Source organism: Coturnix japonica, chromosome 2 (genome assembly GCF_001577835.2).
Source record: "Coturnix japonica isolate 7356 chromosome 2, Coturnix japonica 2.1, whole genome shotgun sequence".
Taxonomy (NCBI): domain Eukaryota; kingdom Metazoa; phylum Chordata; class Aves; order Galliformes; family Phasianidae; genus Coturnix; species Coturnix japonica.
The window spans coordinates 8,354,866-8,379,456 of record NC_029517.1 but is presented as its reverse complement, the minus strand read 5'-3'; the positions used below and the strand labels follow the sequence as shown (position 1 = coordinate 8,379,456).

The 24,591-nt window shown below is 38.3% G+C and overlaps 1 protein-coding gene across 5 annotated transcripts in view; it reads left to right on the top strand.

Annotated features, from left to right (window-relative positions):
• Window positions 1-24,591, top strand: part of PTPRN2 (protein tyrosine phosphatase receptor type N2) — a 621,717-nt gene that overhangs the window by 83,277 nt on the left and 513,849 nt on the right. The gene's annotated exons all lie outside the window — the stretch shown is intronic.

Sequence of the window (24,591 nt, the reverse complement as noted above, 5' to 3'; positions counted from 1 at the left end):
GAAAAAAGCCCTCAAAGTTGATATTGCTGCAGTACTCACTGAGGCTGGAACCTATCAAAAGCTTTACAAAAAGACTTGCTGTATCTTTGTGACTGGTCTGACTTTTTCCTAAAGCAGGACTGTGGTCAGTATCTTCATGTCAGTGCATGGGAGTTTAAAGGATGAAGTTAGAGAAAGCTCAGCTTTGGAAAATTGTGAGAGGGAAACATTGGGCTTTTAACCATAGATATATACTATTTTTATGTTTGATAGTCCATAGTTCCCTTTTCTCTTTAAGGTAAAAGAGGCGTTTTTAGATGGCAACTGATTGGAAATGTTTTGGGTCTTTGCTGAAGAAGGTGAATCTCTCACTTGACTACAGCTCTACAAAAGGCAAGGACAGGTTGACTAGGTCTGCTGTGTGAGATCTACTGTTTACCACAACAATCCCATCCATTCTGTCTTGGACAGTAGCCTGTACCGGCTCTGAAAACAAAAGAGTTGGCAGGGTACAAAGTACCAACTGCAGTTGGCAGTTGGCAGATTTGTTCATCTGAAAACAATAAAAAAACAACAAAACAACTATCCCTTGTGAAGGAGACTTCCTTAAATTAAGTAGAAGTGAGTAACAGTTGTGATGGACATATCAACAACAGAATGCAGTGTAGCCTCAGCCAAAGAGTTGATTATGCTGCCAAGCCTGAGATGATGGACCTTTGTCGCACTACTAACTGTTGCCTTGAACCCTTCCCTTCTCAATCTACTCATCCAAAAGTGTCACTCAGCAGAAGTACCTGCAACAATCTAGGGTCTTATCAACTCTCTGGGGCAATTACTAAGCTATAGACTGTAGCTGTATGTAGTACAGACTGATGCTGTATGAAGACATACCTTCCCTTCTTCTAAAGATATTTTATAGAAAAGATAAGACTTGCAGAGCTGGAAAATGAGGACATGTAGGAACAGAACTGTACCTATCTAGTGGATAAACTGTGATTGAGTCCGGTTCCCAAGATTATGTCCAATTTTCACTTAACAGCTACTTAACGTACAATGCATGAACCATCTTGGAAGCAGAAGCTGGAACTGATAATTGCACTCTCACCAGCTGAAGGTCCAATTACATCGCAGCACAGTGCTTTTCCTTTTACTCTCTTTTTTCCTCTGTGGAGCTTTTCTATTCATGGTCTGGCTTCAACATAAAGGAGTCTTGTTCCAACGCCTAATAGGTAGGGTTTCTCCTATGATAGTGAGTGAAACCTCTTCAGACTGAAGAACTTCTCATTTGCCTGGCAGAAATGCTTGTCAGTGGGGTTGTACATTTGTGAGCTTATACATATCCACACAGATGTAATGTATGTATGTACATAGGGCCCATATGTATCCACATGTGTGTTGTTTTGGATATGGATATGTGTACATGGCTAATTCAGAAGCGTACTTGTATGTTTAGTTTAAGGATAGTGTTTAAGAAACTTAGTAGCACTTTTACTTTATAAATCACAGGGCTTTGCCATCATTGAATAAGTGGAGATCAGAATTATGGGAATTGCATCTACTCTTCAATGAGTTTGTTGTGAAACAGTTGTGCAGATGCTGCACTATTATTATTTTTTGGAGGTCTGTTTAATGTTTTGTTAGTCAAAATCCTTTTGCATTCTGAAAGTAGCTGGATTTAACCTTAGATATTGCATGTTATAAGGCTATTCTGTAGAACTTGCTGTTATAACTCTTCAGTTGTTCACCGAATCTTCTTTTTGGTTTTGATGATTTTCTTCCCTCTCCTTCAATCTTTTATCTTTTTCAAGGGCTGAAATGCAGCATTTCTAGTACTGTTGCTGAGGTTTATGAAACTTCACCTTTGCTTTAGCAGCAGTAATTGGTAGATTGTCAGATTCAATTATGCCTTGAGTTTATTGTTTTCAGTGAATGAGGTCTGCTCGGTATTTTTAGGTGTTACTTTAGTTTACTTTTCCACAATACCTTGTGTATCAGTGGTATTCTTTATCTGTTGTCTGACAACACCTTAGAACTGTTATGTGAAAGTTAAAATCACTGTTGGCCACTCCTGTATCAGTCAAGCAAGCATTCTTGGCTAATTCCAAACAGGAAAAAACTGAACTCTACCTCTTCTGTAGCTTCCTACCAAGAATCTGCTTCTGTGCCACACAAATACAACAATTTTCTTGCCTGTGAAATGGGGAAGACAAGCAAAACTAACTATCACAATGACAAGAAACCCAAGCTCTTGTACTAGAACTGTTCTGTTAATCAAAGCTGAGTGCTGTGCTTGGATCTGCTCAGAAACCTGTGCCAATTTCTGCTTAAAAATGAAGTCACTTTCATTACTTTTTTATATACTATTTCCTCTTTTATTTGCTGCTGCTGCTTTGGCATGTAAACCATTTGAGGATGTGGCTGCTCTAAAGCTGAAGTCTTGAATTTGGATCTTCAGTGGAAGGTCAGGTGAGGCCTGTAATTATGCCAAGCTGAGATACAAACAGCTCCTGTAACCTTGGAGTTGTAGGGGATCATCTCCCACGTAAGAAAGTGAGAGGAAATATTTGCAGGGTACTTTAATCCCTTGGTGGTCTGTTTCCACTTTCCACTAGCTGTTTGGAGGTGGAGAATGGAAGCTGGTTGTATGACACTCTGTAGCTGGGGCTGGAGAGCCCTTGTCTATGGCTGGCTGTAATAGATTTGCACCCATGATGATTTATGTACGAAATGAAGGATGTTTAATTTACTAGACTGTAGAAAGGTATTGAATTGCATGCTCAGTGACAGGTATCGAGTAGGTTTCTGTTTCTATGTGCCAGGGGAATGCCTCCCAGATCTAGAACTGTATTACTATAGTAATTCAATTTTGTACTCTTTAAATTTTACATGAGCTTAATGTACTTGCAAGTACAAAATCAAATGTATTGCGAAATTCTATTAAATGACACTGGAGGTAGTTAAATTACAGGTGGAATTCCTTTGTTAAAGGTGACTAGAATATCTTTTCTGACAAAAAATAAAGGGAAAAAAAGTCATTTCATGAAAAACATGAAGCTCTTGGAATGGCTTACGAGGAGGGCCACTAAGATGATCGGAGGGCTGGAGCACCTCTCCTATGAGGAAAGGTTGAGGGATTTTGGGCTGTTTAGCTTGGAGAAGAAGGCTCCAAGGAGACTTCATTGTGACCTTCCATTATTTGAAAGGAGCATATAAACAGGAGGGGGAACGGCTGATTATGAGGGTGGATGGTGATAGGACAAGGGGGAATGGTTTTAACCTAAACCTCCCCTGTCTTAGTTTAGATATTAGGAGGAAGTTTATCACTCAGAGGGTGGTGACACACTACAACAGGTTGCCCAAGGGGACTGTGGATGCCCCATCTGTGGAGGCAATCAAGGCCAGGCTGGATGTGGCTCTGGGCAGCCTGGTCTGGTGATTGGTGATCTTGCACATGGCAGGGGGTTGGAACGAGATGATCACTATGGTCCTTTTTGACCCATGCCATTCTGTGATTTACATTACAAAATGATCATTTTCCACAGAAAGGTGTTCCATTCAGACACAACTCTCTCTATGTATATGTATATATTTTTTAAAACATGAGTGGAATTTCAATTTATGATCCTGTTTTTGATTGCTGTGCTTGTGGTTGAAATATAACACTAAGAGAAAAACAGTGGTTCACTGTGGCCTGTTAACATTTAACATGTGTAAACGTTTTCATCCAGCTAGCTGAGAAAATGAAGATCTGGAAGGCAGTTATAAAAATGAACCAAACAGCTTTTAGGACAACTAATAAATCCCATAAGGGGCATGTCTAGCAAGATTTTAATATATCAACTTTTTGAAGTCTCACTTGGCTCAATTGAGTTGTCATCATAACTGTTATAGACCACTGCAATCTGGATACTTCTAGAAATGACAGTAGGAGCTTTCTTCCATGCAGATCTCATGCTTCCACGTAGGGTGTTTTTCCTTAGGAGTGGACATTATCGGCATTATTACCTCCATATGTGTGTATTTATGTGTGATACATTGAAAATTCTGTTGGCAAAAGATATATTTCAGCTATTGAATTTTTACAGAAGTATTTTTATTATTGCTGTTCTGTGAGAGGCATTGTTTTATTGTGTATGCAAAGATTTCATTTTATATGCCTTAATGCTTGTTGATTCTTTGTTTTTTCTGCTTTTGAGTTTCATGTGTTTGTTAATTTTACAACTATGGCAATCAAGTGATTTATTAATTGGCATTGAGGTTAATATCCTGGAAAGCATGCATGTATATTTCATGATGTTATCAACTTGTCAAATGTGCAGAGAGTGCATGATACGATTACTCTTATTAATAAATACAATTACATGAAATTGCATGGACAAACAAAGAGAATTTCCGAAGGAAAACTATTTAAATTGACATTCAACAGCCAATATTTTAGTTACATGATGTATTTGCCAGTAACTAATTTTTACATATTGACATACATTTTTATTTCCGTTTACCTGGGAATGTCAAATGGAGAGAGAGTTCAGGGAAAACAGAACAGAGTTTAATTAAAATTGCTCACAGCAGGATGCAAGCATTGTTTCAGTTTGAAATTAGAGCAGTGTTCTTTCAGGCATGTATTGCTAATAAGTTATAATTAAGGATTCCCAGAGAAAGGAAAACTTAATGTACAGCATCTTTGATAATGATGCTGCACTTCACTTCTGAGTTGCATTACAACAGAGGGGATCGATATGGCCTCATGGTTCAGCTATCATTTGTTTCTTCTCAAGACATATGTGTGTTCAGGGAGGTTTATCTTCTGTGGGTTGATTGTAAGTCAAAGGCCAGAAACTTCAAGAGGTATAAAGATATACTATATATTCATGGTCACTAAATAATCAAAAACTGCTTTTAAGACTAAATATATATTCGTATTTGATATTATGCAGTATTAAGAAATTTAGTATGTTTTTAAAGCTTTCGTCACCTTCTATACTCAAGTTCAATAGTGGACTAAGATTCACCTGCAAAAGACTTACATAAAACATCCTTTGCATTAAAATTTTGGTGGTGAGTAACAGGAAGTAACATTGTTTCTAATATAAGGAGAACTGAGTTTATTACTTGTACCTTCTGCTTGGCTTAGTCAAACCATTGCTTCACAGCTGCATAAATAAAATTGTAACCATCAGCTAATCTGCAGCCGTAATAAAAATTTACAGTAGAGAAAGCAATTAATGCAGGGGATCATTTTATGGAAATAATGGCAATGTATTTATAGGCAGGGCACTTGAAATGAGGGGCCCACTTTGACTTTCTCATCATGAGGAAGGTTATAAATATAAATATATTTTCAGTCTTATTTCCCTTGTTTATTTTCTTCTGATTTTTTTGTTATAGTAGCTAATGAGCTGCAATCATATTTCCTCATTAAGAAAGTTCCCTGCTAGATCTGTGATCCTTTTCTGTTTGTATTATGGACCCGAGGATGCCATTGCTGCTACAAAGGTTGGAAACTAAGTTTTATATCTTGCTTGAACTGAATATGTGAAATTACTGCATCCAGATGGCTAGTGGCTCTTCTTTCATTTATGTGTGAAAAGAGATCATCAGGATGTGTTTTGGTGATGATTCGTTTCTGACTGATAGTTTAACATAATTTATGTATGATTCTCTACCCATTGTGGAACTCATATTTTGCAGAGTGGAAGAAATATATATTTCATTAAAAATATTTTAATATCAATGTGCAGTTTAGGAAACATTAGGAAATATTACTTTTCAGAAAGCGTAGTCAGGCACTGGAATGCACTGCCCAGGGAGGTGGTGGAGTCACCGACCATGGGCGTGTTCAATGAATGTTTGGATGTTGTGTTGAGGGATATGATTTAACTGGGAAGTATTGGTGATGGTTGGACTGGATGATCTTCTAGGTCTTTTCCAACCTTGATAATTCTGTGATTCAGTTTAGTTTCTATCCAAGGATTTCCAAGCACATATTTAATACATAAGGACTTATAACAATGTCTCTTTCCGGGGTGTTAGGGGGAGGATCTACGTGTTGGGTAAAGCACATTAGGCTGGAAATCATGCAGACTGAATTTTGAAAACTTACTGCTTTGTGATTTGCACTTGTAGAGAATTTCCCAGAAAGCATCAGCATTAGAAAAAGCAGAAAACGAAGGGACAAAATAAACTTGTAAGAGGTGTATCTATAGTAGTTCTAATGATCGCTTAATGGATATACAAGAGGGTTACATTGTTTATCTGGTTCTAAGAGGAGTAATAGACAAATAGGCAATAAGTAATGGGTTTCTTCTTTCAGCAATTCAAAATCTTAATCCTGAAAGCAGGCCTATCAAAGTACTGAAACAGCAGATCAGGCCTAAAAAGTGTTATTTGATAGCCCTGAAATAACAAACACTTGCCAATCTAAGTGATGCAAAAGCCTGAGAGATTCTCACTGTTTTATATAGTAGTAACATGAAATAAAATGTAATTTTTTGGGGGGAACTTATCTGGATGTGCAGAAAGAAGTTTCATTGTAAGATACCAAGTTCAAAGTTGGTCTGAAAGATTTGTTATAATTGAAACAAACACGGCATATACTAAGTATTGTGTAAGTCACACTGCTGATGTAGAAACTTAATAGTCTCCTGCAGTTTGAGGCTTCACTTTGGCTGTTCAGTCCTGCCTTGTAATTGGGACAGGTTTTTATCCTACCGACTCTGACCATCTGATTGGGTTTTTTTAAACCTTATTTGTTTCTTTATTGCCCACATAAATGTGATGAAGTGAGGCTAATAGGAGACTTTTCTTCTAAGAGTCTTGAGACACAGTAGTGCACCAAAGTTCTTCCCATTTGCAATTCCAGTCTACACTATCATTTTAAGGGACCCATTTATCAAGAAAAGTCAGAGCTAAGCAAATGTTGGCTTGTTTTAATGCACAATTTATTTAAATCGCCCAAATTCAGAGACACCGATAACTGTTCCAAAGCCTGGTAATTATTTAAATTCCTTACTATATCCTTAATGTGTATTTCTACATCATAATGCCAAATGAAGTTCAAGTTTGTTTTCACTTATGGGACCCGTCCCAGTGGTCTGGTGAGCCTCAAGCCAGCTGAAAAGAGTTCAGTTGTTCCCTCTGTTGGGACGGATTCCCAGATGAGAACTGATTCTATTATCATTCCTACATCATTCCCTGAGAGAACATGTCCTATGCGCCATAAATCTTCTAATAACATGACTGAGGTGCTTCAGAAATTTGATGCTAGTATTGGTGGAGCAGAAAGTTCAGACAGATTTCTGCTCTGTCTGCTGTCTGCTCTTGAACTGGACTGTGAGCTTGTATTTGAACTTAATGGAGCCTTACAATGTATTATTTCACTAAAACCCATGTCGTGTAATGTTATGCCAGTGCTGAATCATGTAGGTAAACCATTATTGTCCGTGAGTTTCTCATCAGGAGGTGTCCTTCAAACCAACTAGTCTGTAACTTTTGCTGTACAACTGATTATATCTACCTAGGTATAGGTGTCGTATCTCACATTTTTCCCTACTGAGTCATGTCCTTTTTTTTTTTTCTATGCCACTTTTCCAATTTGTTCTGTTTGTTTCGATCCCAATCTTGTTCTCTGGGGGCTTCAAAGGAGCTGCAGGCCCTGCCTTGTAAGCAGAAAAATGTCACGTTTAATAAGCATTCTCTCTATTGTCATCTAAATGATTAATGAAATTGCTGAATGGTATTAGACTCAGGACAGGCCCTTTGCAAAATACTTGATCTTTTTCTGACATCGTGTTTTGACAGCTCTCCATTGATAGCTCTAAGTATGGTTTTAAAGACAGTTTTACCAATTGTAGAGAGGCTTCATCTAAACTTGCTAATGAAAATGTCATGTAGGAAAGTACCAGAAGCACTGCTCTGGTAATATAAATTAGCTACTGATGTTGTTTCCTGTTGCATAACTTTTTACTTAATGGAGAAAATCAGCTTGGTTTTGCAAATTTGTTTTTACTAAATCCAAATTGATTGGCAAGACTTATATAATCTGCTCTGTCTTCTAGGTACGTTTATTTGATCCAGTGCTTTTCTGGCACTCATTTTCCAAATGTTTCTCTCTTGCTATGGAGATAAATATTTTGATTTACTTTTTCCAGCCTTCTTGAACCACACATTTCCCATGAGTCTTTTTAACTACCAGGGTACCAAGTGCTCTACATCTTTTTCAGTTCATGTTCTAAGGATGAGTTCCATCAAGCCTATACTTTGAAAATGTAGAATTTGGCTAAATGCTCATTTACCTCATTCCAGCTTTTGTCTTCCTCTTTCTAATGCACAATTAATTGTCTGACTGCAGTTCTCTTTCCAGTGTGGAATGATGCTTAAGTAATTTGAATATTTTCTCCTGGTCACCTATTCTCCTGAATAACATATAGTTGTTTTCAGCATATGTACTTTTGCAGTGAAACAAACCATACAGATGCATGCATTGCCTAATGATTTTAAAACAGTTTATGTATTTCTCTTCACGCAGTAAAGCAACAAGGGCTTTTATTAATGAACCATTTGCTGGGTTTCATTACTTTTTTTTCTCCCTATTTTTTTTTCTGCTAAATCCTGCAGAAAACAGTACAAACATTCACAGTATACATACCTTATTTCTCTGCTAATATATGAACCACTGTCTGACTAATCTCAGGTAGCCCACCAATCACAGGCAAGAGATACCATGAAGTATTGAACAATTTATTTACTGACTGCTCTCAGTATTAGCTATTTCACTGTTCATTCTAGAATGTGATCTTTCCACCCGTTCATTTATACTGACTTTGATCTTTCCAACTTTTATCCCACTGTGTTTCTGGTATTTTTGTATTTCAGCTTAGTAATTTGAATTCCAAAGTTATTTCTTTCGAAGAGTAATTTGTAGAGCTTGCCATTTATCAGCCTATCAGATCTTTATGCGCAATGAATTTGCTCTTTCTAGAATCCAGTTGCCACTTTATGATTTTTCTCGAGAAGTCTTAATGATCATTGCCAGTTCACCATTCTGTTGCAAATCAAAAAACATGCATGGAGATGAGTATAAATCCTTAAATAATTTTGAATAATTCACTGATACTAATGTGGCTGTGGAGGAGGCTAAAATCCTAATTTAGATAGTTTCAAAGTATCACCGATATTAGGACTTTCATTATGATGTACTTTGCTTTTTCCTTATTTTAAAACTACTAATGTGAAAAGAGTGTATGTTACCACTTTCCCTTCCTGTGTTTGAGTCTTTCAGTTTGAAAATGTCATTGTGGTTTCTCTGCAGCTAACAGAGGTAAAGACTCATCGTTTTACAATAGAAACAGATACTTATCCTGAAATGCTACTGAACTTTGGCTTTTTGAGAGCATCATTGTGTGATGAGACCTAAAGTAGAAGTTACAGATTACAAACAATTTTATAACCAGTAAAATTACATAACAAATAATTTTTCTAAACTAAAAGCAGTAACTTGTCCAGGACATATCAGGGAAACAAACTTTTGTGATCTCTTCCTATAAGGTAATTAGCACCTGTCTTAAGGCCTGTATTTGTAGCAGGGTGGAGAAAAGCTCCCTTTCTCTGGTACTGAAAACAGCTGATGTGCTAATGAGAGGTTCTGCATGGTATCTGTGGGTTTCTCTGAGGCCTTTTGGAAATGTTCCTGAGGATGCTAAAGCCAGTTAGTGTTGATGCAGTTCTTGTTTTCCTTCTTTAGGTGAAAGTAAGGGCCATAAACATCCTATTTTCTTCTTACTCTTCTGGAGAGATATGGAGAACAAGATCGGAAGTGGTATAATGATGTCAAGGACAGAGGTTTTCTTTAACTTACATTGATACTGCTTACATATGTTCATTCTATTCATTTACTAGCTGCCTATTAGTGTTTGGATTTACACATATATCCTCTGCATCAGCTGTCAGTTGCTTTGCTTATTTAGCACAGATGTGTTTTTGCTGCAGCAAAACCTGTTTTCATGGAATGATAGAATTGTTTGAGTTGGAAGAGACCCTAAAAGGTCACCTACTCTGACTCCCTGCTATAAACAGGGACATCTTCAGATCAGTCAGGTGCTCAGAGCCCCATCCAGCCTGACCTTGAGTGTCTCCAAGGACGGGGCATCCGCTGCATCTCTGGGCAACCTGTGCTGGTGCTTCACCACCCTTATTGTAAAAAATATTTTTCCCTTATATTCAATCTAAATCTCTCCTCTTTTAGTTTGAAACCATTTCTCCTTGTCCCATCACAACAGTCCCTGCTAAAGAGTCTGTTTCCTTTCTTTTTAAAGAAAAAAAAAACAGTTTTTAAATATTGTATATATATATAATATATACAATATATATAATATTTATATATTATAAAAATATAATATATTTTATCTGGTCTTTACATATTGAAAGACTGCTCTCAGGCCCTCCTGGAACTTTCTCCAGGCTGAACAGTTCAAGTTCTCTCAGCCCTTCCTCATATAGGACATTTTCCATCTGTTTTGGTGGATGTGTTCCTTCATTTTACTTTCTCACTGTTTTGAAGTTGAATATGTTTGAGGTACCAGATGGCCAGGTATTAAATGCATAAAGTGCATTATTTCCTCTTTCCCTCCCCTGCAGCAGCCTGTTTCTGTTTAACTATGCAAATAGAAGTGGTTGAGATTAAAATAAAATAAAAAAAAATATATAGCAAAAGATTTAGCTGAAATGAATCTCAATAAAATTTGGGGGAAATGGAGTATGTTTGAAAAGTGGACATTTTTCTAACATTCTTGAACTGCTTGGAATGGTGTTAAATAAACTTATTGAGTGAAGAGTCCTCATTCACCTCATTTTTCACACTGACTACAGCGATAGGGGGAATTTGAAGGAGGAGCTCTTCCTCAGATATTGGTAACATCTGCTGCAGTCACTGGTGCTCTTCAGTGCTAAGGTGGGCAGACTGTTAGACTGCATAGTAGAAATCACTCAGCTACTGATGAGTCAAGGTAGTTTTTAGCACAGAAATGAAGAAATACATAGGAAGTTCAAATCCATGTTAAAAATAACATGGTCTCAGCTTTACGTATGTCACTAAGATTTCTGAAATATTTTATTTCATCTCAGTGAAGTACTGCTATAAGATCCCGAGTTTTGTTTCCATCGCTGTAGAGTCCGCAGTAGAGAGGACTACTGAAATTCCTTGTGACCTTGCCTGTCATTCATTAGTGAATGCAGCAGCAGCATTAATCAAAATGAACTCATTGGAGAATTTTCAACTATAGCATATTGCTCCCGTAACTCTTCTGTGTTTTTCCTTGTGTCAGCAAGATCTGACGTTTTTAGAGCAGATGTGTAATTTCTGCAAATATGTGTAATTCATTTTACCAAGCATATATATCATATAAGAAGTGCTGCGATGCTCAGGCTTTACAGGTATAACACTTTATGGCTTTCTGAGCTTGACATCTGTTGATCTGCATAACTTTCAAATACTGGTGTGGAAGCTTCATACAGTACAAAATATTCACATTTCCCATACAAATTTTGGTTGGATATCTGTCATAATACAGTGTGGAAAGCACCTTAATCCATGAGAATTGTGGAAATGCTTTGGATTAAAACAATGTGTAAGTTCTACTGATTTCAATAACTGAGATTTTTGCCTGCTGTCTTACCCTTCAGCCCATCATGGTTGGCTGTGAGAGTTTAGGTATCAGTGTCCTCCTTACTTCTGGTATTGATGCTAATGAGACCAGGCTTGTAGGGTAGTGCTTCCCATCCTGTGTGTTTGTTCCAGCACCTTTTCTCCAAAGTAAACTGCAATACTGCAGAGAATTTTGTTCTTATTTTCTGATAAAATTAGGTCAGGGGAGTGTATATCTGCATAGTCAAACGCAGTTCATACTGATGGAAGGAAATCTGTTAACATCTCTGTTACTTTGTTGTTCTCACTCTTACCTGTTGTGCTCCAGATTTAGCAGGTATGTTAACATTCATTTCTTTAGGAATTTATTCAGGAAAATAGGTTCATTTATTACTCTATATGAAATTCTTATGAGAGAAGGAAAGAATGTGAATGAAAGACCATCTGGGCTATACCGCTGCCCCTGAGGGTGCCTGTGCAGATGGAGCTGACTGCTGTGGAAGCTGTGTATTGGCAGCAGTTGTGCTGGTTTCTGTGTTCTACTGATTCTCTGACTGTAAGCCCGGGGTACTTTCATGACACAGAGCTGGGACCATTGTATTTAGTGACAATGCTGCCTTTTCAGCTCCTTTGATGTGTGAACAAACAACAACAAAGTAGTATGAAGTTGAGTGTCTTGTTTTCAGTTGTGTATGTATGTATTGTACATGCCTCAAATCATACTTCGAACATGAGCTTTAGATTCAGCTTTCTTGCTCTCTTGTTTAACTCTTGTCCATTTTCTCTCATGGGGGGAGGCATAAAGTATTAGGTTACAGAGGAGGGAAAGCATCTTGTATGAGAAGACCCTAATTAGCAAGCAACTTTATCATTCCAGTGGTAAGAAACTCACAGAACAAGTAAATATCAATAACATGGGAACATTTGGTATGACAGAATGCTTTCTTGTAAAGCAGAGAGAAAGAGACTGTGTAAATGTGATTATAGATTTTGAAGGATGGCAAGATGTTTCTCAACTAGACTATGGCTGTGTTGATGTTAGCACATAATGTGATGTGATTGGAGTAGACCCATCAAGTGAAACACTTTATTTGCAAACCTGAAATCAAAGCTTTTATGAATTGCAAGTGGCGCTTTCCCTTTGAAGGTCCAGGGACTGGGCACACTCACTTCCATCATAAAGGATGAACTCATGTGCTCGGTATGGAGACCGTTGTGTGTTCGGTGAGGAGGATGCTATGAAAACATGACTCAAAGCAGTGTTTTACTTCATATGAATAAACCCTCCTCCTCCCATTTTTAAGTCTTCATGCCAAAGGTTAAGTTTGATATGTGAGATTTTATATGCAAACCTTATCCAAACTCAAGTTTTATCTGAAGCATGCTTTTGTTAGTATGGTATCCAAAGGAGTCATGTTTTTCTAGAGAGAAAAAGTAACATAACTGATAACGTCATGTGAGCACTGTCTTCCATTACAAAAATGCTTGCCAGTCTGTGAAATAAATGATCTAAAGCAAAACCATTTTGTAGGCAAAGAGGGCAGAAAAGATGAATTCTGGTGTGTGTGTATATATTTCATAGGGACCAATGCTAACAATCTCCCCTAAAACAGTCCTACCCATCTATTAATTCAGGAAGGTGCTCTTAAGACCAAGCTACTATTGACAGTCAGTGCTCATTCCTTGGTTCATGTTTTATAGTTGCTGATGTGCTTTTCAGCTGCTGTTGTGCTTCTCAGGAATATTGATTGGTTCTTGACATCAGAGCTGCAGCACTTTCTGCAATGTTGTTCTTCAGATTCTGTCTCTTATATTTTTAGTGGATCAGTATGTGAACAGCCTCATTTAACCAGTCTTTATTAAACTTTATTTTTCTATTGTGAATTGTGTATGCAGGCACTGCCATAAATTCTTATGGATCATCCAGAGCCTTTTTTTTGGTTGTTGATATTTTCTATTATTTTTAGTATTTTATTGAACTTATGAGCACTTTCATTAGGAATAATCCTAGAACTAAAAAACAACAAAAGCCACTTATGCTGCAATAAAATGGCTAAATATAAGAGAAGAATGATGAGGATGTTAATTTCCTTTTTCTACTCCATCTTTCTTTGCTCCATGGACTTCACGGCTGACAGATGACAAAGATGTTTCACAGTCATATGGAGGGTTTACAACCAAGGATTAGAGGAGAGAGTCAAGTTTTGTGTTGTCCCTCAGTCCTTCAATATTTAGTCTGCAGAAAAGGTTAGCTCTGCATGTGTAAGCAGCAAGATAGTAACAGCTCAGCTGGAGCAGGGAGGAAGCACAAGACAGAGACTATTTAAATGAGATAATTTGAGGTTGCCTCACCTTTTTTTTCCAGGTGGTTTGCAGTGAAATTTGTTCAGTCTGTACTTTTAAAGAGATCACAGAGAGGGCCTGGGGTACCAGGAGAAATAAAGGGAAATAAAGGTTAGCAGAGGGCTAACTTTAAAAATGAAGCTGCAGAATTGGAAAGGTACATTCTCAGCATAGCATGAATTTCTGGGAAGATGCTGAAATATGTATACTTGAGAGACAGACTTGAAATTAATACTGATCTTTGGGGGGGTAAAGAAATAAAGAAATGACCTGAAATAAGTGTAATGTAATCCTGTAAAGCATGAAGTGCTACACTTACCATGTGCAGTGTACTGCTATGCAGTAGGAGAGAGAGTACTTCCATTCCGGTCTGCTCTAGTAAAGCTTATTCTGGAGAAAGGATTCTCATGCTGAAATGCATCAGTTTGGTGTAATGTAGGAGTGATATGAAGGAAGAGCACTAAAGGGACTGGAGTTCCTAGTCTGGAAAAGAAAAGCCTGAGAGATGAGACATAGAGGCCTCCTTGTACCAAAAAGGAAACCTTGCAGCTAAACTACAAAGTGAGACATGGAGAGAAAGCACGAGGCAGAGAGTCAAAAACCTACAGGGAGCAGGTACTGAAACATTCCAAGTCGGCTGTAGCCTGTAGGAAAGGCTTTGGGATTTTTGCTTCTGCTTGGAGGTGGGTGATGGGCTGTCAGATCTCCCAGGGTTGGGACATGCATTCTGTTTCGCCTGCGATGTTAACTTGCATAGGTGGAGACCTCAGAGAGTTGAGAGCCAGAAGAACTGTGTGGTAGGGATTAAAAAATGGAAGCAAAATATGTTCAGCTTCCCAGGACTTTAATCTTTGAGTAGAGAAAGACACAGGTGCAACCAAATGATAGGCAGTAACTGCAGTGTGCCAGAACACAAGGGTGTGCTGTGCTCCACCATCTGTTATATTAGTTACAATTCTCATTGCAGCATCCTTCAGGCCTTGCTCTTGTAAAAGATTTTGCCTGCCTACACACTCATCTTGCATGCCAGCCTCCAGCTTTAAATTGCCTTTAAACTTTGTGAGGCATCAAAGTTTTTTTGTCACTTTGGTCTTGTATGTTACAAAGCATTTGAGGTTGTGGGGAAGTGTTTGGGTGGTACAGAAGCCTTCCAGGTCAAATGGTTATCAGGTGACTCTGGCTGTTGTTGATGCATCTTTGTTGTCCATTCTGATCATAAGTCCTAAATATATACTCTAAATGTAATTATCTGGTCACATGCACTTTTATTTGGTGTTGCAGTTGAAGGTTCTATTCAGCTGGATGCACCAGATTTGAATATGGGATTTGATGTGCCTAATTTTAGCAAGTTAGAGAGTTAAATGTTTAGCCTAAACCAGATCAGACTTCCCTTCATGGCCATGGATGGCAATAGGAACTTTCTAATGAGAATTGTATTGGTTAATGATGAAGTTACGAAATTTACATCTGGAAAGAAAAGGATATAGAAGCTTTAATCACAAAGGGAGTGGAAAACACAGTTCATCTTTGATGTGGAAAGCCTATTTTTTTTGTTAACTAGCTGTTTGCAGTACGCAGGTTCACTGGCATTAGAATATGTTTGCTTTAAAATGATGAAAAACAACCAAGGAATTATTTTCATTTTGGGGTAGTCATAAATATACTTCAAAGATGTTGTGACTTAAGAGTCATTATTATTGTGATACGAATGTGAATGGAACAATGTTAAACAAGTACTTTCATTTGCTGTGGAACCTCATATGCAGCCTATGATAAAGTCATAACGATGTTGAAAAAATATCCTTTCATTTTTTCTTTCCCCAGAGTTTTCTTGTGATATCCATAGCTTATTTATTTTGTTCTCTGCTTTCTGAGAATAAGAAAGAGCTTCTCTGGCTCTTGTAGGAAGATGAACTCCATCTCCATTTCTATTTGCATGCAAACCATGTGCATGTATTGTTTAAGGAGGAAAGTAAACCGTGCTAAATCTCTGCTTAGCGGAGTCTCGTGTAAGCAGCAATGTCAGTGAAGCTTACTGAGGATTAGTAGGGCCTGGTGTTTGTGACTGAAATCTATCTTTTGGCTGCTCCAGTGTAAATCATGATTCAGTCATGTGCACGTTCTGTTATGGGAAGAAGCATTCACTTCATTTGTAAATAGTAAAGGGAAGACTAGTTCTTGGATGACCGTTCAATTACGGAGTTTTACTTACAAATTCTAATTGTGGAATAGCAGTCTGCGTTTTGCTTTGGAAGCATGGTCTTTTGAGAAGTCATACATGAAAAATACACTAAATATTTCCCATGGTATATTTTAATATACCCCTGTTCTTAATGAAATACATCCTATATTTCTTAGGTTTGTCAATTTTTTTTTTTTTCTTCATGATTTCAGGGATTAATCCCCATGAAAAATATGATTGTTTTAAACAGTTGCAGTTCAAAACACAGAGTCTTTATTAAAAGGTGTGTGGGTACAGTTTGAAGGTGTTCCAGGAAGTGATTTGGGACGAATTCCTATTCCCTTTTGGAGGCTGCCATCTTGTGTTCTGAAATCAGAATCACTGACCACTGTAATTATGAGAATGGCTTTTACGTTGTGACTGCAGTCCAGTATTTACCTGAATGTGTAGATAGATAAAGTTCTTCTCTTGTATTCAAACACCATGATACTAATAGCCTTTCAAGAATTCTTCCTTTCAGCCCTGCTGGCAGTCATTGAGAAGCCAACCGTGAAGTTTTGCAACAGACTGATAGTGAAAGATTATTTTCTTGCAGGTTTTATGTTACTATTAGCAGTATTTTTCTTTTCAAGTTCTTCTTTGAAAGTAATTTCAGCGTGAGGTATGCAGGGTTTGATAGGAAAGAATGAGTTTATAGGATACCTCTCCCAATTCTTCTCCTGCTTTTTAGGCTTATAACATCTTTTGCAGTGTTGTCTTTTTGTCCAAAAATGAACAGACTGAGTTTATATCTCATGTTGATGAGCTAACTAAAAATGAATGGTCTTTCAGAGCTGTGAGGGTTGGGGGAGACACATGACAAGGCATGTAGTAGTGGGGGAATGCAGCAGGCCTGTACCTTCTGCCTTGTAGGCAACAACCAATCTTTCTTACTTTATATAGCAAGAGGTGAGGTACATGCAGAACAAATCTAATATAGAGAAAAAAATTAGGGGAGTTTTTATGTGTTTCTCATTCAGAAAAATAAAAGCTGGAGCTGGACTGATGGGCACTGCACTGCTGTTATGGCAGTAGTATATTTTCCCCATCTCTTTCTGGTGTAGAACTTTACTGAAATATTTACTGTCTTAGTGAAATGAAAGCACTAATATTTGGAAAATTCGCTTCAAAGGGATTTTTTCCTCACCTGTGAAGACGTAAGGACTGAGAATTATTTTTGATTCACCTATGAGGAAAAAAGAATGTGTATGTGATAACTTGGAGAAGAGATGCTGCAACTGCTCTTGGTTCATCCATGCTCATGATACAGTTATTTCATAGTAGCTGCTCTGGCCTATGATGTTCACTTTTCTATCACTTTGCTTATTATGTTAAGCCTTTCATGTTTATTTTTAGCATGAATTTACACTGGGCTGAACATGAAAACATTTAATATTACAGTCTGCATTCTCAATCATAAAATAAATTAAACACTTGAAAGCAATCAATGGCAGGTAACAGAAAAGCAAGGCATTTCAATTGTACAACCGTTAGGAAGCACGTGAGGCTTCTCAAATGCAAATGTAAAGTGATCGCTTAATTATGAATAAAACATGACTAAAAAGCAGTTTGAAGAGATACTGTTTCTGAAGCTAATATGTAGGCTCTGGCTTGCTTTTAGGGTAATTGTGCAGTTGCTAAGGTTCACGGACAGAAACAAGGAGAAAAAGTTCACAGTGCCAATCTGTGTGCATCCATAATGCAGTGAAGCAAAACAGACATTTCTGAGAAAGCCAAGTAAAGTGTGCTATCATTTATTAACAAAACACTGAGCGGTGATGGTGTGTCTCAGATGCATTTGCTTATCTGAAAGCAGCAACATTCAAGCCTAGTTAAGGGAGTGAGCTGGGGCTCACCCTGCTGAAAAATCAATAGGTTCTCAGCAGTGCATTGGGCTGTGCAAAATAAGTACGTGGCTGTAGACACAATGCAGAGCAGGTCAAAATCTGGTACTTTCCTGACACACTGTCAAATTGTGCTGTTTGCATTAAAGGTGTAAAGATGCTGCCATCAAAAATATTGGCAACAACAGCAAGTCTCCTGGCTTGCTGCTATGCTGGCAGTCCTAGCAGATGGAAGAAAATTGCAGCCATGTATCATTCTTAAAGGTGCTGCTAAAGGTGGAGCTGCCATGAGATGTCAGCGGAAGGGATGGATGACACCCATAATGAATTTACAACTGCTTCAACTCAGTTAAGCTGTGTCTTATTAAAGCAGAGAGCAGCATGTGGTGTTTTCTGTGGAAGAAATGAAAGGAAATGTGTGGTAGTCATGAAAGATAGAAGCTGCTCCAGAGGCTATTGGCTTCCATTAATTCCAGGTGGATAGACTCAGAAATCAGCAGCTCTGCCAGGAGAAAAGGTTCTTACTACCAGCAGCAAACACCTGGTGAGCCTCACTAAGGGGCAGGGAAGGTGCTGTATTACAAATACTGAGCAGAGGATGGGATCAGGGCTCTGTGATTAAGACTTACTCTCATCAGCTTCATTGCAACCCCCAAACGATATAAATCCAATGCAGGAACCTTTGGCTAAAGAAACAAAGTTATGATTATTTTCTGAGCTTCTACATTTGAGAAACTTCCCACGTTTCCCTCCCAAACTTCCCATCATGTTGATCTCACAGGAAAAGGGAGAAATGGAGGCAGAATCTGCAGTGTTACAGATCCCATTGCTGAAGGAAAGTATGAACAACTTATTGTCCAAAAAGCTGAATGAGCAACCACTCAAATTCAACTGATTCTTTTTTCTTCGTCTCCCCCCCCAGCAAGGCATAAACTGTAGTAGCTGTTAGGTGATTGTCAGGTGGAAATGAGCAGCACTACGACTACACCGCATTTTTATAGCGTTTAAGGCGTTGCACTGCTGTGTATGCAACTGCGTGTCGTCGGCATTCGTTCTGCAGATGCAGAGGCGATGCATCTGGTATTGCCTTTCAGCAGCATCTTGGGAATCTGCAAAGCCACGGAAATAATCGGGTGTCGTTTCTGCCATCCCGTGGCAGTACAGATGCAATGCAAGGGGCTGATCGCCTGCAGCGTGGTGCTGGGCTCAGCCTTGCTCTGGAGCTTGTTCTGTGTGAAGCATCCCAGCTTAGTTCCCTGGTGTTTCAGTAGGAGTCATTCATCTCTACTTTAGCTTTAAAAACAGTGTTTTTAATGGAATTTCTGGAGGGGAGTCCCCTGTGTTTTTGTACCCTCAGACAAGACAGCAGAGTTGTCTTGACTGTTTTCATTCCTCTCTCTCTGAATAGCTTCTGTGTATGGTGTGTAAGTCAGTAAGTCTTAAATCAGACCTAAGGACCTAAATTTACTGACATCTCCAAACATATATAAACATACGTATATCCCCAAACACAGAATGAGGATGTCAGATGCAGGTGATTTTATTCCTCAGTTACTGCTTTCTTAGACATATTTCTGTGTGTAGTAGATCAAGGAGCTTTCTGAATGCCAAAAATAATCTCCACCCTTTAATAACTACTTTGCATTAAAAAATAAAAAAATAAAAAAAAATTAAGCCATTATGGGTAGTAGTGTTTAATTCTGTGTCTTGTTATCCTTTGGTACTGTGCCTACAAGTGTTCGCCTTTCTAGACAAGAGGGGAGGCTGAGTGCACTGGATATTAAAATAGATTTGTAATATAAACTTGGGGAGACCATTCCATATGTGTTGGTGTGGGGATCCTGCAACATGCATGGCATGTGAACTCCACTCCATTAGTTCACATACTTCAAGTCAGTCTGGTTTTACATGGGACGCTTTATTCTGGTTTATTCTGCCCAACTGCTACATTTTCTTCCAGTTCTGGTCTCCTGAATGCATTTGGTTTTCTGAGGCTTCTTACACAGCTGGGATCATTTGCTTTTATAAATGATAACTTTGGTTGAAACACTTCCCCTTGCAACTGGACAAGGGGAAAAGGTTTCAAACTAAAAAACGGGTGGTTTAGACTAGATATGAGGGAAAAGTTTTTTATTGTAAGGGTGGAGAGGCACTGGCACAGGTTGCCCAGAGTGATGATAGATGCGTCATCCCTGGGGACATTCAAGGCCAGACTGGATGGGGCTCTGAGCACCTGACAAAGCTGTAGGTGTCCCTGTTCATTGCAGGAGAGTTGGATGAGGTGACCAATACAGTTCCTTTCTATCTTACGTGATTCTATGATTGTTTTCTAGCCCATCAGAAATTTTAATCTTTTTGCTTTATTATACACATCTTACTGTTTCCTTTAGAAGCATGGTGAAGCTATAGAGACACAGAGCAGCTCAGAGTAAAAGCATATTCTGACTATATGATGGTAGTAGTAAAATACAAGCAAAACTATGGCTGAATAGTTTTGTATTCTTGGTTCTGTATTACCTAGATTAAGATATTTGTCTTTTGACCTCTTTGTCATGTCTGAACGAGGAACACGAGCCTTTATTTACTAGCATTTGCTACAAATTAAACTAAGTCATTTAAAAATGTTATAGTCTTTGAGATCAAGGTACCTGCTATATGTTTATACTTTCATACTCTCATGCTCTTTGTTTGAATTATCTCACAAATGACTTTATATTTGGTGGATGCAAATGATACTTCCATTTTCAGTGAGGCCATTCAGAACAAATCTAGAAGAGAGAATTTCTTGCCTGTTTAAGTAAAGCTGTCCATATGCGTTAGCTCTTTGTAGTTGAAATATGTATATATGTGCATTGAACTTTATGTAACGGTGTGTATTGTACAGCAGAGGGAGTATTTTGTCAGGAATCGGGAATGCTATTTGTCACTGCATCACCGAGCGTTTGGCACATCACCAGCTTTACTGAGATATCCTATATCTTTTTATCGGAAACAATCAGGCACGAGCACATTAAGCAGTATACAAGTGCAGAGGTTGGATGGGATAAGCTTTGAGTTACTAAAACCTTTCATTTTGTCAGCTTGTACAGAATAGATAACGATATTTCTGAAAATGGAGTGGAAAATGGATATGCAAGTTAAAGATGAAATGTTCAGTTTCTATCAGCATTTCTTTTTTCTACAGACTGTTGGTGTTTGTGTGTGTGTGTGCCCTTTGTTATTTATTTCGTTTTGAGCAAGATTTCCCTTCCCCCTCTTTCCTAACTCATGAGCTCTTCCTGTCTAAGGTTTTGTGCTTTTTATAGCTGTTTTAGCCTAACAGGTAACTTTTCAGTAGTCCAATACCTGCTGGAATTCATGGCTTTTCCCTCTCCTGCTGGAGTTAAAATGTGGTGTTTTGGGTGCCGGCATAGGATCTGAACTGTGTGATGAGAAAAGATGTGGGCTATGATGTGAATGTTCTTCCATTCTTGGTAATACACATAGACATATATACCTGTGATTCACTGACAGACTGTGAGCAGGAAGGAATGGTTGCAAATTAATCCAAATATTCTTGTTACTTGTTTTATTGCTATTCTGCCCAGTATTTGAATTTTGGACCAGTAAATGCTGTACGGGGCAGATGTTAAACAGAACCCTCAGAGAACTCTCTGCTCATAGTCTTTCAGAATAGGTGCTCGTTTACAGCCTGGTAACCACAAAGGTAGATTGACTTTGAAATGAATGATGTCTTTCTGCCTTGTCCCTCTTCTCCCCTCAACAAAATCAATTGTCAGTTCTATTGGAATTCCATAGAATAAGCTGTTGTTGCATTTCTCTTCTTTTTCATTTTTTTTTCCCCGTTTAATTAACAGCCGTTATTTGTATGTTCTGCATCTACTGGCAGTTATTTATAGTAGTTAAAGAAAAGTGACTACTGTATACTGATGGCTTAAAATGTTAGCATGTATTTCTGTTATTTCATGCTTCCTGTTAGAGTTTGTGTTGAAAATATATTTGGTATTTAATGACCTCATAAGGTTTGGAAGGAAACACCATCTTTAATGGAAGGTCCTTGGCCATTCAATCTTGTGGTGGAAGTGTGGCAGCAATGCGGGGCTCAGGTCCTAGCAGGGTTTGCCATGCCTTCATTCTTGCAGCTCAGCTGCTTGTGAGAGTGGTGTAAAAGCACAGCTGCATTCAGTTCTGCAATGATGGTCAAGACCTCATCACAGGAACTCTGATTTATGCTTAAAAGTATTTGAGATCTACTTTGCCAAGTGAATATGAAACCTTTTGTTTTGCTTTAGCTTTAACTCTAAGCTGATCTTTAAGCAGAAGTCTTGAACCTCTCTCTAGCCTCTTCTCACATTTTTTGTTTTCTTCACAGTCTACCAGTCCTCAGCAATTTGTTCCCTTCAGCTCAACTTTTCACTGTAGAACAACCACTGGTCTAGTGGTGGAATTTCCCATTTAAAGATGATTTCAGTACACAGAATGTTGATTGTTCATCTTGGTGTCGCTGGTAGATGAACTGAGATGGTGCAGTGTATTCTTGCTGCTGTCTTGGAATAATACTTCAATTTTTTTTACCATTTTGTTTACAATTTTGAGTATAGCGTGGGGTTGAGCTACTGCTGAACAACCGAGCTCCGGAACTAGCTGAGCGTTATCAGTGTGGTGCTGTACTGGGGATAATTAGCCTTGCTTGAGAGGCAGGTCTAATTAGCCCATGCACAATGTTACTCTAACAACATATCATCTCCAAGACCTCAGCTAATATCCCTGCATGGTGCTGTATAAACGTGCTAGCTTGGTTATCTCTGACCTCATGTTCATTGCACGTGGGTAAATATGCACTCAAAAGGTTGAATAGACATCCAGAAAGAACTTTTTGTTTGTCGTTTGTAAGGGTGTGGTATGTATGTCTGTAGGATACTGTTTTGTAATCCTTGCTCATGTGGAGCATCCTATTGCAGTTGGTGGAACCACTGGTATAAATCAGACCATAAGTTTATAATGCACTCAGAAAAGAGCTATGACATTCAAGAGTTCAGAGTTTTAGAGTTATGGACATGTTATTTCTCATAAAATATTTATAAAAATGACTGGCTTATAATTATGCAAATTACCAGATTCGTATCAATATGCCTCAGTGGCAGCAACAGACTTTACTTTTCATTGTTAATTCTCTCAAAGTGTTGGACAGATGTGGTTTATCCAATTAAGAAACTTCCGTTACTTTTTCTTGTGCCAAGTTGAAGAGCACTGCTCACGACCCAGTCTTGGTGCAGTCTGTCTTTCATCCTTGCTTTCAATTTTCAGTTGCATGGAGTCTCTTCCATACCAGGACTGGCACAGACTTGTACAAAATTTGTCTGCTTACACCTACTGATTATGGGATTTAACTTTTCTTTTTTGGCATTGTCAAAGTGGATTCAGTTACAGCTTTGGGTTTGTAAATATAGTAGCATCACTGGGAAAAATCCGTCTAAAATATTTAAAACTAGGCCATAAACACGTTAATTTAAGTGTCCTGAAAGGTGTATTGACCCAAGCAATCCCCAGATGATTACTTTGTGAGTGTCTGTCTTCAACTGGGCAAAATAATTTGATACTGGAATGCTGTTACACCCTGAGGCTGAAAGTTCCATGCAGCAAATGACATGGACATGGCAATGCTGGGCAGCTTGCAGGTGGGTGGTCAGCTCTACACCCAGCAACCTCATAAGAGCCACTCAGATAACTGACTCAGATGACCAGTGATGCTGGTTGCATTGAGCTGGTCTCCTCCTCCTTCCAGAGGGAAACTGCTGTTGCCCAAGGATTGGAGAACTAGGCTCTGATTTTAAGGTCATCTGCAAAGAGTTTTATAAAGCTATAACTTTAGACAAAACAATGGAAACTTGCTGTGACTGTATGTTACGTGATTGAGATACAAATACTGACGGCAGACCTACACTGTGAGAATGGGCTTTTGAAGAAAGAATTTTGAGCAATGTGATCTCATCAGCGATTTGTGTGTATAAAGATTTCAGAGAATCATAGCATGGCTTCAGTTTGAAGTGGCCTTAAAGATCATCCAGCATCAAACCCAGTTGCAGGCTTAATGCCCCCCACCAGCTCAGGATGCCCAGGGCCCCATCCAGCCTGGCTTTTAGTATCTCCACAGATGGGGCATCAGCAGCTTCTCTGGGCAGCTGTGCCAGGACCTCACTGCCCTCTGAGTAAAGAATTTAACTCAAATATCTAACCTAAATATCCTCTCTTTTGCTTACTACTAAGCTACTAGTAAGATTTTTTTCACGTTACGGTTCTTGTTTTAGTAATGAAAAAGTTTTTATAAAACACCTATGTAAAATATTAAAATTCCTTGTTTATAGTTGTAATTGAAGGTATGAAATATATGAAATACATAATCACACAATGAGTATAGCTGCAATCTTCAGCTTTCTCTTATCACATTTATTGAATAATTTCAGCGTTGCTTTTCTAGTACAAGTTTTTCTAAGTTCTTTCTGGTTTTACTGGGATCAGAGTAAAGAAAAAGCATGGACTCTTGAGCACAAAAATATTACTTT